The sequence below is a fragment of the Coffea arabica genome, chromosome 4e, assembly GCF_036785885.1.
Source record: "Coffea arabica cultivar ET-39 chromosome 4e, Coffea Arabica ET-39 HiFi, whole genome shotgun sequence".
NCBI lineage: Eukaryota > Viridiplantae > Streptophyta > Magnoliopsida > Gentianales > Rubiaceae > Coffea > Coffea arabica.
The window spans coordinates 41136794-41153299 of record NC_092317.1 but is presented as its reverse complement, the minus strand read 5'-3'; the positions used below and the strand labels follow the sequence as shown (position 1 = coordinate 41153299).

The 16506-nt window shown below is 35.7% G+C and overlaps 1 long non-coding RNA gene across 1 annotated transcript; it reads left to right on the top strand.

Moving 5' to 3' along the window:
• The first annotated feature begins 13563 nt into the window (after nt 1-13563).
• Nucleotides 13564-15921, top strand: LOC140005786 (uncharacterized). The gene is made up of 3 exons (XR_011813356.1): nt 13564-13752; nt 14817-14880; nt 15652-15921. It is a non-coding gene; the product is annotated as an uncharacterized lncRNA (long non-coding RNA).
• Nucleotides 15922-16506: the final 585 nt, after the last annotated feature.

Here is a 16506-nt window from a genome sequence, read left to right as displayed (position 1 = left end):
AGGTAGTGATATGAAAATTTTCAGTTTTATGGTGTAATTTCTGCTCACATGTGAAGTGTAATGGTTGGTCATGATTTACTAGCTTTGATGTATGGAAAATCTTGTGTTTAGGTGCTAGTTTACTTTGCCTAAAGAAATTTCTGGTTGGTTTGCATTAATTCCAGCTTTAAGTTTTTGTACTACCCTGTTCTGACCAGTTTTATTTGTCCATGATGGAGGCTGAATTGGGCTTAGCTTAAAACATGAAAGTTATAGGAAATGATGTTTTATAGTTGTCTGTAAAAGTTCAACTCAATCCGAGCACTGTAACATGTGAAATGACAAATATACCCTTGACTGCCATAGGTAGAGTTTTGCAGACAGTTTTGACATTTCATCATTCTGGCTTCATTTTTCACCTTGATCCATATTAAATCAGCAGTTGGCCAAAACACAAAAGTTGTAGTCTTATGTTTTAGCTTTCCAACGCATCTGAAAACTTTTCAATCAGACTTGTGTAGCCTGAGTTATTGTCATTTGAACCCAGTGCTGTTATCCAGCCTGACAGTGAAATTCTAGTTCTGTAATTTGTAAATTCGACCTGGATAAACTGTGAACCGGGATGAGTTGTCTTCATGAAAGTTGTAGACCTTTGTCTTAGCTTCGAAACGGTATAAATTTTACCCCAATCCTATAAGCATAGCTTTGGTTGTGACCGATACGCTAAGAGACATCAAACCTGTCATTTTGTTCTTTACCTTAAACCTTATTTCCAGTCACTTTTCTAGCTTGGTTTTGTAATGGAATGACTTTTAGCCTATTGAACGGCTATTGTAATGAGATTATTTGTGTGTGATTTTGGGGTCTGATTGAGGAAAATAATGAAGCCATAAGTGGCTGAAAAATAGGTAAATACAAAGGGCGTGCTGCTCAAATTTGCACTCGAGGGCTAGATAGATGTACTCGCGACTTGAGTAAGGGTTGAGGATGAAACTAACTTGAATCATCTAAGGTATTCAAGTCTTCTTTATTAGAGGTATATAAGTTGGAATCTGGCCGAAACTTGTACCCTTAGCAAAATGAAATTTACGACTAATAGAAATACGTTTTCTTCGTTTCTTCGACTCAAATGGAGATTTCAAAGTTTTACGAGCGAGCATAAGTTTTACAAATATTTTATTCATGTCCTTTGGTTTAAATGTACTCTTTTCACTTCCAAAACTGTACTTATACTTTGTACTTGTAGTTATTCGGATTTTCTTTGGTTCACCTAAACTTTGGATGGTTTAATTGTAATATTTTCTCTTGGTTATTATTAGAGTTCCTTGGTGATTGAGGGTATTATCCGGAAGGAAACTTTGGACGTTATTTTGCTTAAATAGATGAGTGTTCTCTGTACGTTATGTTTCCAATGACTATGTGGATTGTTGTGACTATGTGACTATTTGTGAATGTTGGATTAAATGTTAAATGTTTTCAATGCTCTCTAAAAATGAATTTTGCTACGCGAGTGTATACTTTATTGCACTCGACCTAAATGAATGTGAAATTTACAATGATTAAATGATTAAATGTTTAAATACTACTTGTACATGACTGTAAGTCTTTGGCTGAATTGGGCCCTTGCCCTTCGTTGCCGGTCGACTCGAGCCAGAAGCGGATTCAGTCGGGCGATTGGTGACCCTGGGTTAATGTTTGGTATACTCGAGTATGACCATGAAATCTAGTGGAGACTGGCCAGTGTCGATTAGGGGGAAAATGAAATGAATGAATGAATGACAAGAACAATGGAGGGTTTTTCACTTACAAATGAAATTATTTTTAATGCTGGAGGAATAAGGAAATTGTTGGTGGAATGAATGAACGAAGGATTCCATGTGAGCATGTATCCTTTTAATGAATGTATTATCATTACTTTATATTGTAAATGTTTTCTGAATTACTTGTTATTACATGATTAATGTCCTTGTTTAATTATTTGGCTATGTGTATGGAACCTCACTGGGCTTTTAGCTCATTCCGTTAGCTTTGTTTTCCTTACAGGGGATGCGAGCGAGGGCATGAGTCCTGTGCAGACTAGCTTGGTCTAGTTTTTTGAAATTTTTTTTTTTGTTCTCGCGCTAGTGCTTGGATAAGGTTGGATGTAGTACGAACTTAAAACTTTTGTTCTAATTGGGATTGTATTTTTATTTGAGATGGATATGAATGTAAGTATATGTTTCAAGTTTGGGGATTATTTTTCGCTTAATCTCGAGGTTATATCTTATTTCACTTGATGAGAGCGATCGAGTCCTAGCGAGAGTTAGGCAGGTGGTCCGCCAAACCCTTTGGTTCACTTTAGGGGAAAGTGGGGCTATCACATAAACTTGCCCAAGAAGTTTGCTGCTGGCATGCTGATTGAAAAGATGCTCGATTCATCGACTGACTACAAAAATAATTTGAAGCACAAGTAGAAGAATTACACCATTGAGGAACTCGTGAAGCATATCATCACCGAAGATTTCAATAGGAAGAGTTGAGAGCTGCCAAAGCTAAGGAGATGACCCTCAAAGCTAATATGGTACAAATAACAACAAGAGGTACGCTAAAAAGTCCCAAAGTTACAAGCCCAATAATCCCAACTTTAAGAAGAAGAAAGGCAATTGCTATGTTAGTGAAAAGCTAGAACACTATGCTGCTCAGTGTAGGTACAAAAAGAAAGGTGACAAAGCAAATGCCAATCCTCCTAAGGTTAATTTAGTCGAAGGGGATGATATAATTGCTGTAGTCATCTCTCAAGCCAACATTGCAGCTAATGTGAAAGATTGGGTGGTAGACTCCGAAATTACTTAGCACATATGTGTAAATCAAGAAGTATTTTCTTCCTATACTCTAATAGGGGATGATGAAGAGGTAGTCTACCTTGGAGACTCATGAACTGCTAAAGTTTTGGGTAAGGGTAAAGTATTCTTAAAACTCACTTTGGAAAAAACTTTGGCCCTCAATGATGTGTTGCATGTGCCGAATATTTGGGCAAATCTGATTTCGGTAACATTGCTAGGAAAAGTTAATCTGACAAGATTGTACTGATAAAAAATAATATATTTGTGGGCAAAGAGTATTGTAACCAGTGACTTTTTGCACTTAACATTTTTCATGTGATCAATGAAAATACTTCTTTTTTTGCTTGTATTGTTGATTCAATTTTTTTATGCCATGCTAGATTAGGACATATTGATGTTAGTTACATAAAAAAATGCAATCACTTGGGTTACTTTTTGATGTTAATAATAATGACATGGAAAAATGTGAAATATGTGCAAAAACTAAAATAAGAAAGAAAAGTTATATAACTGTTCAAAGAGAAACCGAATTATTAAATTTAATTCACACAGACTCAGGTTATTTGAAAGAAACAATTATTAGAGGTGGTAAAAGATATTGTGTTACTTTTATAAATGATTATTCTAGATATACCAAACTATACTTACTTAAAAATAAAGATGATACTCATAATGTCTTCTTATCTAATAAGTGTGAAGTAAAAAATCAATTTAATAAGAAAATAAAAAGAATTAGATTTGATAGAGAGGTGAATATTGAGTTTTAGATAAATTTTGTGAACATGAAGGTATAATATATGAAAAAACACCACCTTATTCACCAGAATCTAATGGAGTAGTTGAAAGGAAAAATAGAACACTGAAAGAAATGATGAATTTTATATTAGTTAGTTCTCATGCTCCTGATAATTTGTGAGGAGAAACTATATTATCTGCATATCACCTATAAAATAAGATTCCACATAAAAAAACTGGTAAAACACCTTATGAGTTATGAAAAAAATTATAAACCAAATTTAAAATATTTAAAAGTATAGGGGTGTCTTACTAAAGTGTTATTATTTGAACCTAAGAAAAGAAAGTTAGGTTCTAAAACTTCTGATTGTATGTTTATTAGATATGTTGAACATAATACTGCATATAGGTTTCTTGTTCTAAAAAGTGATGTACTTGATTGTAATACAATTATTGAGACAAAGAATGCTGAGTTCTTTGAATATATTTTTTTACTATCTAATAAAATTTCTCATCCACTTGTTGAAATAAATAGAGAAATAACCTCTATTGAGAAATTGAGAAAGAGTAAAAGGCCGAGAAAAGAATTCTCTTATGGAAATGATTTTTAAACTTTTCTTGTTGATAATGATCCTTTAACTTATTCTGATGTTATTTCTTCTTTTGATTGCAAGTTTTGGAAAGAAGCAATTAAATCTAAAATCGATTCTATTATGAAAAATAAAACCTGAACTTTGTTAGATTTACCCCTTGGTGCAAAATCTATTGGTTGCAAATGAATTTTTTTTTACAAAAAATATAATTCTGATGGATCTATAGAAAAATATAATGCTCATTTAGTAGCAAAGGGATTTATTCAAAAACAAAATATTGACTATTTTGACATATTTGCACTAGTAACAAGAGTTTCCTCCATTCGTATTTTATTTAATTTGCCTTCTATTTATAAACTTGTTGTTCATCAAATGGATGTTAATACAGTCTTTTTAAATGGTAATTTAGAAGAAAAATTTATATAATTCAACGTAAAGGTTATGTTGTATCTAGACAAGAAAATAATGTTTGTAAATTAGTTAAATCTCTTTATAGTCTAAAACATGCTTCTAAACAGTAGTATGAGGAATTTGATCAAATTTTGGTAAGAGAAGGATTTTCAACTATAGAAGTGGATAAATGTGTATATACAAAAGTTATAAATGATCAATATATGATAATTAGCTTATATGTGGATGACATGCTTTTAATGAATTCATAGTCCTTTAGGATGTTGTATTTAATCAGTGGGGCTACTCCTATAAGATTTTTTGGCCGAATCTTTAGAATTCTCATGAATAATCAGGTAGGCGCATGGCCTAAAGGATCAAAATTGCGTTGAACAGTAAATTGTGGGTTGCAATGTGATTGATAAAATCTCTGTCATACAGACAGAAGGAGTTAAGCTTTGTGTTATGCGAGGTTTCTTTTGCTTGCATTTGGAATCAGATTCGTCACTTCTTGTCCAAATGGTTAAGGGGATTAGTAGATGTCCATGGGATTTGCAACGAGAGCTGGACCAATTGCTCACTTTTAGGCATTTCTTTCAATCCGTCACTCATTGTTATCGTCAAGCGAATTTGCCTGCAGACCGCTTATCTAAGGTTGGAACTGAGTTAAAGTCCAACATAGTGTATGATTCATGGTTGGAATTGCCACGATTGGTTCGTGGAGACCTCAAGTTGGATAGGTTAGGTTATCCTAATTTTCGGGTTTACTAATCATTTGGATTTCTGGAATGGGGTCTAGTTCATCCACACAGATTCAAGCGTTGTTGCTGTTACTGTTGTTTTGCTATTGCTGCTGTTATTTTTTGCTTTCTGGTTGAGCAATTTCTTTCTTTTTGCACCTCTGTTTGGCAGATGCTGATGTAACGTGATATTTATTTATTAATAAAAGGTATAAGGTCTTTTAAAAAAAAAAAAAAAAAAAAAAAAGATAAAATCTCTGTCATACATCAAGAGTTATTGATTCATAGAAATTCATATTTCGCAAATAATTCTATAAATCATGTTTTGTCAATCTAAGTTTGTTTCATAGTTAAAAAGGACGCCAAATTAATTACATTACACCCAAAACAAATCAAGTAGATTATTTTCTATTTACTCTTTTATTCAAAATCTTTTGAAATAGGAAGGAGATTGTTGTAAATAAATGAATATTTCAAAAGATTTTGTCCCACATTGAAAAATTTAAGAGATTTCTAATCATTTTATAATGTTTAGTTTCATATCAGGCTTGTGTTAAATTGATAACTAGTGTGGGTTTGTGCGCATGAGAGGGAAGTTGAGTTAGGCCTATTCATTACAAACCGATGGATTTGCACCCCCCTATGTATGTGGGTTAAACATAGCTCAAGTTAGTTTTACTGCTCTTATATTTTGCAAGAAGATGTAAATTTTATTTTTACTTGTACAAGGATAAAGTTTGATTCATTCCACCAAGAAGATAAGATTTTATCTCTTGAAGAAGATAAGATCTTATCTCTTTCTATTATAAAAAATCAGGTACAACATTCTTTTTGTTAACATTCTTTTCCGTTACAAAAAATCAGGCACAACGTTTTTGGTTACAGGAAGTTTTATCCCTATCCTCTCTTGAAGAAGATAAGATCTTATCTCTTTCTGTTATAAAAAATCAGCTACAACTTTCTTTTTGTTAACATTCCTTTTGGTTACAAAAAATCAGGCACAACATTCTTTTGTTACAAAAAAAATTATCCCTATCCTCTCCAATCTCCAGTGTGAGAACCCTCATTTTTAAAATACAATTTCCCCAAACTACATGCCTTGCACCAAGATTTAAACCACCTCTTATATGCCCTAGCATTATATTTTACAATGTGTTACAACAAATCCCTTGTATTGACCCTCACTTTAAAACACAATTTTCTTATTTACATGCCTTATTATAAGATCTAGACCATTTAATATATGCCCTTACAATATATTTCCTATGTATTATAATAATTTCCATGCATTACATTTCAATTCATTTTACTTGAAGTAAAATATTTCCTTGAGCTAGGTTGTAAATAATTCACCACTTGTAATTGTCCAAGTGTTCTTTTATTAGTGGTAGAGACTTTATGTGAGAGATTAGAGGTGTTAAATATGTATTGGTACATTTGGAAAGGTTAGTACGTCATTAGTCAAAGATTAAAAAAGGATTGGACAAGGATGGAGCCAAGTGGCAAAACCCTAGCCATGGATCTTGTTTGACCAAGGGATTAGAAAGAATTTAAACCAAAATTGGCCCTTTTATTTCCTCCTTGTGGCCAACTTTCATGAAGCATAGAGAGGAAGAGAGAAACTCCATTTTCCTTGCTTTCTAACCCTAGTAAATCAAGAGCAAAAATCAAAAGAGAAAGATCTTGAGTGAGTTGAGAAACTTCGCTTTTATTCCTAGTGGTTGATCCAAGCTTGAAGCTTCCATCTTGGTGGATTGTTTGGTGACCTAAGCAACTTGTAAGAGAGGTAAATGACCTTTAAATTTAGGGGTTATGATGTTATATCATCTACTTTAAGTTTTCATGGTGAAATACAAGTTGTTTTGGTTGAGATTTGGGGTTAATTCCTTGACTTAAACAAGTAGTAGTTAAGCTTGTTAGTATGCCTACCAAGTGTTTGATGAAATACCAAGCCCTTGTTCATGTGTGTGTATGAGGTATTAACATGTTTTAGAACCCCTTTTTAGTAGATCTAATACTTGTTATGTGATTGGGGTACAAACCATGAAAGGTTGAAAGTTAGAAAAGTTGGGGAGGTGCTGTCCGAAAATTTCAAGGGCTTGCTGCCCTGTTTTGCTTTGATAATTTCGTGCTTAATTTGGCTACAAGGGTGAGGGATATATGTTGGGTTATGCGTGTAGAGGTTGTCTACAAAAAATTAGCCAATTTGGTTGGATAAATCTTGAGTTATGAGCAAAGAGGCAAAACTGGACTAGGTCTAGGAATTTTCTGACCAGTGATCTTGTGAAGGTCATAACGTTTTACTCAATGCTCAGAATTGAGTGCCATTTGTGGCATTTGAAAGTAGACTCTTAGAGCTTTAAAATGGTAACAAGCTCATTTTCTGGTTCGTCCCGAGCAATTCGTGGCGAGTCTTGAAATTTGGCTGCCCGGTTGTTACTGTTCATCCGAGACTGTCCAGAAAATTCATTTGAATGCTTAATTTTGAACCACTTACATTTGGATTTTGGAAATGGTTTCTTCTACACAAATATAGCCTTGTGAACCTAGTTTCTAAGGGCACTGACGGAACCTAATTTTGACCTTTCTACAGTGAATTATCACCATTTTTCCGAGACTGTCGGGCAAGACTGTTTAATCCGAATAAGGAACCTTCAAGTCTAAATGAAACATGTCTTTTGCCGAGCTTTCATGTACACACTAAACTTATTTTCTCATGAAATTTTACCATGTTATGGACCTTATTGCATGTCGAATTAAGTAGCCTAGACTACCCACTCAGTTTCTTAATGAACCTATACTTTAGTAAGGAACGAATCCAATTGTTAATGATTTCACTCGTTGACTTAGGTTTGGGAAACGAAGGTGATCGTAACTGAGACGTTTGACATCGATTGCTACTTTTACTTGACAGGTGAGTGTTCCACTACCTGCTACCTGTTACTTGAATATTTGAAATACTTGATTTATGACTGTTGGAGCCAAATACTGTTTTGATAAAATGGAGGCGAGCGTGTACTTTATCGCACTCGACCTCACTTGTTTTCCAATGAGACTCTGTATACTGTTATTATGAGATGTGTTTTCTCTATATATGACTGTGTTTAAGTTGTTTGGGTGATATCCCATCAATTACTGCTACTGTTTGGGTACCCAACCTCTTAGGTGAGTCGGTTGTATCGAGCCAGCAAGGGCTTGGTCAAGAAGGCCGATAAACCTTGAGGACTGATGTTTGGAGGTCCCTGGTGAAGTATAGCCGTTGTGCTTGCTTGTTGTGTTGCCCAGCATCACCAGTGGTAAAATCCTAGACTTGATCCTGTTTCTTTGGAATCTTGAATTCCTGGTATACTCGAGTATTACCAAACTACTGTTTGTGGCGTGCGGGCCCGGTAGGGGGTTGATTGGTGGACGGATCTTGTGGCCCTAGCGATAAACCGGTTGGCGAGACGCCCTGTGAGGACTTACCGATGATTAGATATCAGACCAGGCTCGGAGGAGCTAGAGCATATTGGAGCCCTTCTGATCGCTATAGGCACTGTGAGTGTCAGCATATTTACACTTATTCTAACAAAGTAGTTCTGGCTGTAGTGAAGAAGCGGAAGGTCCTAGCGAGGGACAATACTACGCTTGGATTTGAAATGAATTACCTGAAGAAAACTATTGAAATGCAAGTTGAGCGGATTAAGGAACTTGAGTATGATGTGGTCAAGGGCCGAGAAACGGTTGATGACCTGAGCGCGCAGCTTGGCGAATCTCAAGAGCGCATGGTTAAGAGGGCCAGGAAAGTGAGGAATAGAGCAGAGTCTATTCTGAATATTTGTGATGATCTGCTGGGAGAAGTGAGTGATGAGGCTTCTCACATTGGAGATGACACAGTAGCTGAACCCGCCCAGTCTAGGGGGGTCAGCTAGCCCTACGATGGATTGAGCCTCTACTTCTAGGCTATTACTTTGGATGATTTTGACTATTGTACATAGAAAGCATAGGGGAGGTTGTGACTCGGTGGTTGTATAGCTTTCTTTTGACCACTTGTGCTAGGTTTTTGTTTGATATGACTGTACGATTATAGATGTACTCTTGAGGCTCGTACTTGCTACTTTTGGTCCTGTTATTTTATAAATGACTGTTAAGGGCCTTTATGTACAGTGTTTTGACTGTTGACTTGGATCTTTGACTTTTGACTTTTGAGTTTTGAGTTTTGACTTTGACTTTATTTCGGCATTGGCCTTTAACTGCTTTTCAATTTCACTCGTTTATCGTGACTCCGATTCCATTTCTTATATGACCTTTAAATATGAATAAACATATATTGCATATCCCTATTTGCTTACCCTGTTAGTTATAATACTTGGGCCATAGACTAGTGAGTAATAATGGAGACTAGACGACAATATGGTTGGGGCCATGGGTGTGGATCTAGGTAGGTCCAGGACTAAGAGGAGAAATAAAGGTCTGTAGTCAATTAGAACCAAGGACCCGAATGTAGAGAAGGAGACCAGGTAGCTACAGCTATCAATCGTATGACTAATCTACTGTTTACTGGCCTGTTTGGTTGACCATCGAGATCAAATACCGGGTAACTAGTAAAGGAACCTTGAAATAAGTGAAGATAGGGCTCTGAAACGATTCCAAAGTTCGCTTCCCCTAAATTTCTTAGAGGACCAGATCCCAAAGCTGCCAAGAACTGGTTTGAAAGAATGAAAGATATTTTTGCTGCTTTGCGTGGTCCTTGCGCGGAGTGAACTTGGGGTCAAGTGGTGTTATTGTCCAATTATGTGGGTAATTGGTAAGGATTGGGTGCTCTTCTGGGGCGTAAACTATGAATCATGATTGTTATAAGCATAAAACCTTTATCAGGATACTTGGGAGAAATAGATATGTACGTCGGGTAGGAATCTCTAATATGGGTGATTTACTCTTGGGACCGGCCGGCTCGAGTTGTGAATTGTCTTATTGTGGATTCTTGTACTTAGGTACCAAATAGTGGAGAGCGCCAGAATAAGGGTCTGTATCTTGATTGCATTTGAGGTGAGTTTTGATGGCAAAGGTTAAGGCGTGGATGATTCTAACACTTGACCTAGTTATTGGACTGATTGAGGGAATGGATCTCGGAAGTTATCATGGACTAATCTAAAAATAGTCTATTAGGGTTTCTATAAACAGTGGCTAGATTGTAGCGTACGTCGAAAAATTTGCACTGAAGACCTATTTCCTTCTCCTATGACTGTGAAGACTTGATAAGTGTTTATTTCGAATGTGAGGCGGTTTGATTGCAACTGTATGGATATTTCTACCCCTCTTGTGATATTCTTTCCTATACTTCCTTGATACCTATCCACTAATATCTAAGTATGGACTTGACTCGATTATTATCATGGCGAGATTGTGAGTTTTGGAATTATGCATAGGGATTTGAAAAAGGAATTGAGTTCTATACCTATATGCAAGAGTTTGAGATAGGATGTGAAACTTTCGACATACAAAGTACGCTTTAGGGATTCGTTATGTATATAAGTGGCAATGGTACTCCTTGTGTTAAGACTCCAGAATAGGAATAAGTGACACAGTATTTTGAAGTATTGTCCCACTTGTGTTCTACTTTCTCGTATATCTCATTTAAGAATAGCTAAGTTTAATTCCTCGTGGCTGGATTGGAAATGAATAAACTTAAAAGTTATATGACTAGAGCTTTCATGAAGCCAGTCGTAATTAGAGTTGCCTGGCAAGCTATCATTGAGTTAAGTAAATCGGCAAGGTGACAAATGTGACTGATCTGCAAAAGAAAATAGAGATTATTTGAAAGGAAGTAGAGTTCCGAAAGAGAGTAACTGAGCACTGGGAAGGATAAAGGAAACAAGAATACTTGGAGAAAATTGAACTACGACACTAGAACATAGAATTGAAAAAGAAATATGAAGGGATTCCATAAGGGGTATGCAATAAGTTTGAATTAGTGCATTTGCCTAGTCGAATAGCATCTCAAGACATCCCTTGTCAAGTTAGCTATTAGTGAGTGGTTGGGCAGTATTGGATCCTTGCCCATGAGTCTATTGCTATAATTTAGTCTTTAAGTTAAGTGAAGATTTTCGTTTGTCGTTCCAAAGGAATAAACTAATTAGCGTATAGTGTATGGGTTTGAGAGCTAGCAAGAATAGTAGCCAAGTTTTAACTTTTCTTTTATCAAGATTAAAGTTTGTGTCACGTTCTTCACCTCGACTAAATCAAAAAGTTGACCAAATTGTTTTCATTTTCCTCTTGCTTGGCCGAACAAATGGAGAAGAAAAACCCAAGAGAGACTTTCAACTCTAACCTCAAATTTGTACTTGAATCTTGAGTTTCAACCAATTAATTTGCAAACTACTCTATAGAAATGATAACTAAGGTAGATTTCAAGGTGTTGGTGGGGTGATTTTGGAGGAAGAAGCTCTAAGTTTTCATCTTTCTTGAGGTTACAGGGTAACTTTGGCAATAAACTTTCCTCTACTTTAAATATATGCAAACTGGTGGTTTAGGGTTTCAATTTCGGTTGTTTTATGAGAAAATATCATGGTTTGCAGTTGTGTTGTGAAATTTTCAGTTTTATGGTACTTTTCTGTCCACACATGATACTTAAGTGTTGGCCATGGTTTGGTAGCTTTGCTATGGGAAATATCTAGCTTTTATATGCTAGTTTGACTTGCCTAAAGAAACTTCCAGCTTGTGATTAGGAATTTCAGCTTAAGGTTTCATTTTCTAACTTGAATAGGTGACAGTTATATGCTTGATGTAGTGAGTTGTTGGCTTGATATTTATATGCTTGAGTTGAAGCTATTTCATGGGAAGAATGAAGCCTTGAATGGGCTGGAAAAAGTTAGTAAACACAAAGGAAGTGCCGCTGAAAAATTTTTCCGCAAGGAACCTTGGAAAGTTTTACGAAATCTATTATATCTTGATGTAGAAAAGTCAAAATTGAGTTTCATTTATTATGTTTGAAACTAGGTTCAGAGTATCAGTATTGTTCTCAATTCCCATGAATATCTACAATTTTTCAAAGTTGACTGAAATTGTATACTTGTTCTGTCTATTACTGGGTGAAGCAGCAACTTTAGGTTGAAATTTGACTGACTTGTGGATTGGATCTTACAATGGTACCTTCTAGAAAGTTGTAACAATTTGAATCTATATTCCGACGGTATAAAGTTTATAAGTTTTGGACATAAGAATCTCGAGATATGATTTTCAAATGAGATCACGCAAAACTGGAAAATTTCTATTTTCCTAGGATTATTCCTACTTACATTTCCAACTTTAGGATTGGAGTTGGTAAACTATTTTGAGGTTGGTTTATGAGTGGATTGAGGCTTAAATAAAAGGAAAATGAGTTCTTCAAATCATTTTAGGTCAGACAGTTTACAACTTTACATTTTGAACGTCTTTTCTACTTTCTCCAAACGTTTGGCTATAAGTGATACTTTTCTGCTCTAAATGACTTTTGCAACATTGATTAGTAAGGACATGAGGATTATTCCTCGATTGGAACAAGCCAGTATTATATTTTGATAGGTTATACGAGTATGAAACTTGTAAATTGATACATGTTCTAAATAAAGATTTGGAGCCTCAATTCCTACATAATATGGCTTTGTAGTGCTGGTCTTTTACTAAAGCATGTGCTTACAGGACTCGAGAGAATTAAAAAGGCTATTCACTGAAAATATTTTGAACTACTCAGTAATCAAGCTGAGAATTTCGAGGGCGAAATTCTTTAAGGGGGAGAGAATGTGAGAACCCTCATTTTTAAAATACAATTTCCCCAAACTACATGCCTTGCACCAAGATTTAAACCACCTCTTATATGCCCTAGCATTATATTTTACAATGTGTTACAACAAATCCCTTGTATTAACCCTCACTTTAAAACACAATTTTCTTATTTACATACCTTATTATAAGATCTAGACCATTTAATATATGCCCTTACAATATATTTACTATGTATTATAATAATTTCCATGCATTACATTTCAATTCATTTTACTTGAAGTAAAATATTTCCTTGAGTTAGGTTGTAAATAATTCACCACTTGTAATTGTTCAAGTGTTCTTTTATTAGTGGTAGAGACTTTATGTGAGAGATTAGAGGTGTTAAATATGTATTGGTACATTTGGAAAGGTTAGTATGTCATTAGTCAAAGATTAAGAAAGGATTGGACAAGGATGGAGCCAAGTGGCAAAACCCTAGCCATGGATCTTGTTTGACCAAGGGATTAGAAAGAATTTAAACCAAAATTAGCCCTTTTATTTCCTCCTTGTGGCCAACTTTCATGAAGCATAGAGAGGAAGAGAGAAACTCCATTTTCCTTGCTTTCTAATCCTAGTAAATCAAGAGCAAAAATCAAAAGAGAAAGATCTTAAGTGGGTTGAGAAACTTCCCTTTTATTCCTAGTAGTGGATCCAAGCTTGAAGCTTCCATCTTGGTGGATTGTTTGGTGACCTAAGCAACTTGTAAGAGAGGTAAATGATCTTTAAATTTGGGGGTTATGATATTATATCATCTACTTTAAGTTTTCATGGTGAAATACAAGTTGTTTTGGTTGAGATTTGGGGTTAATTCCTTGACTTAAACAAGTAGTAGTTAAGCTTGTTAGTATGCCTACCAAGTGTTTGATGAAATACCAAGCCCTTGTTCATGTGTGTGTATGAGGTATTAACATGTTTTAGAACCCCTTTTTAGTAGATCTAATACTTGTTATGTGATTGGGGTACAAACCATGAAAGGTTGAAAGTTTAAAAAGTTGGGGAGGTGCTGTCCGAAAATTTCAAGGGCTTGCTGCCCTGTTTTGCTTTGATAATTTCATGCTTAATTTGGCTACAAGGGTGAGGGATATATGTTGGGTTATGTGTGTGGAGGTTGTCTCCAAAAAATTAGCCAATTTGGTTGGATAAATCTTGAGTTATGAGCAAAGAGGCAAAACTGGACTAGGTCCAGGAATTTTCTGACCAGTGATCTTGTGAAGGTCATAACGTTTTACTCAATGATCAGAATTGAGTGCCATTTGTGGTATTTGAAAGTAGACTCTTAGAGCTTTAAAATGGTAACAAGCTCATTTTCTGGTTCGTCCCGAGCGATTCGTGGCGAATCTTGAAATTTGGCTACCCGGTTGTTACTGTTCATCCGAGACTGTCCAGAAAATTCATATGGATGCTTAATTTTGAACCACTTACGTTTCGATTTTGGAAATGGTTTCTTCTACACAAATATAGCCTTGTGAACCTAGTTTCTAACGGCACTGACGGAACCTAATTCTGACCTTTCTACAGTGAATTATCACTGTTTTTCCGAGACTGCCGGGCAAAACTGTTTAATCCGAATAAGGAACCTTCAAGTCTAAATGAAACATGTCTTTTGCCGAGCTTTCATGTACACACTAAACTTATTTTCTCATGAAATTTTACCATGTTATGGACCTTATTGCATGTCGAATTAAGTAGCCTAGACTACCCACTCAGTTTCTTAATGAACCTATACTTTAGTAAGGAACGAATCCAATTGTTAATGATTTCACTCGTTGACTTAGGTTTGGGAAACGAAGGTGATCGTAACTGAGACGTTTGACATCGATTGCTACTTTTGCTTGACAGGTGAGTATTCCATTACCTGCTACCTGTTACCTGAATATTTGAAATACTTGATTTATGACTGTTGGAGCCAAATACTGTTTTGATAAAATGGAGGCGAGCGTGTACTTTATCGCACTCGACCTCACTTGTTTTCCAATGAGGCTCTGTATACTGTTATTATGAGATGTGTTTTCTCTATATATGACTGTGTTTAAGTTGTTTGGGTGATATCCCATCAACTACTGCTACTGTTTGAGTACCTAACCTCTTAGGTGAGTCGGTTGTATTGAGCCAGCAAGGGCTTGGTCGAGAAGGCCGATAAACCTTGAAGACTGATGTTTGGAAGTCCCTGGTGAAGTATAGCCGTTGTGCTTGCTTGTTGTGTTGCCCAGCACCACCAGTGGTAAAATCCTCGACTTGATCCTGTTTCTTTGGAATCTTGAATTCCTGGTATACTCGAGTATTACCAAGCTACTGTTTGTGGCGTGCGAGCCCGGTAGGGGGTTGATTGGTGGACGGAAACTGGTGAAAGTGGTGTTCTGCGGACCCTTTATACTGTGCATACAAGTGTTGACGGAGTGTCAACAGGAGGCAATTATGATCAAACTCAAGTGGATCTTTGGCTTTTGAAAGCCACCTGTATCCTTGAATTGAACTGTGATTAATTGTTATTCTACTGTACGATGCTTATTTGATTATTTTGTGATCTTATGTGACTATGTGTTTACTTGTTTTTACTTGGAACCTCATTGGGTTTTAACTCACCCTATTCCCTTTTATTTTCCTTAACAGATCGGAAAGGGACTTGATCGAGAGTTTTCTAGCTTTATTTTGCTCGTACTTGCGTTTTGAGGTTGTAACTTTTGTTTAAGCAGACTTGTAAGCTTAAATTTTAAGTATGACTTATGCTAGGTAATTTTGAGTGTGGAATGGTAAGTTGTCATGTGTTGATACATATATTAAGCTGGAACGTTGAAATAGTGATTGTGTTTTAATTAGGGTTTTAATTCCCTGTATTGGAAGATGTTCTATCCGTTTCATTGATGATATTAGTTCTTTGAACGACTGAGCCCCGGCGAGAGCTAGGCAGGCAGTCCGCTGATACCCTAGGGTTCGCCTTAGGGAGAGGTGGGGCTGTCACATCCAACATATTATTTTTGACGCCTATAAATACCAGTTGTTCCCACCTTGGAAAGTGCACTTAGAGCCCACAGTACAATTTTCCTGACAACTCACTTTCTCTCCTTTCTCTTTCCTCCTTTTTGCTGGATTCATACAATGTTTGCTAGTTTCTATTCCTTCTTGTTTACAAGAAGAAGGCTTGTTCAATCATGGGGAAACATTTCAACTTTCTGAAATAGTTTCTTAGGATAGTGTTATTAAGTACGATTCAAACTTTCTTAAATTATGTCTACAATTTTGTTAGCATTGTTCAGACCTTTTTCCAACATTATATACCTCATAATAAAATTGTATTCTTATCAAAAATCATTCCACGTATAATGTTTTATATATATATATATATATAAATATATATATCATCATCGTAAAACTATAATATCATACACACCACGTTAGTATATGTAGTATAACTATAGCATATGATATACGTTTGCATATACATTAAAAAAGGAACACATTACATAC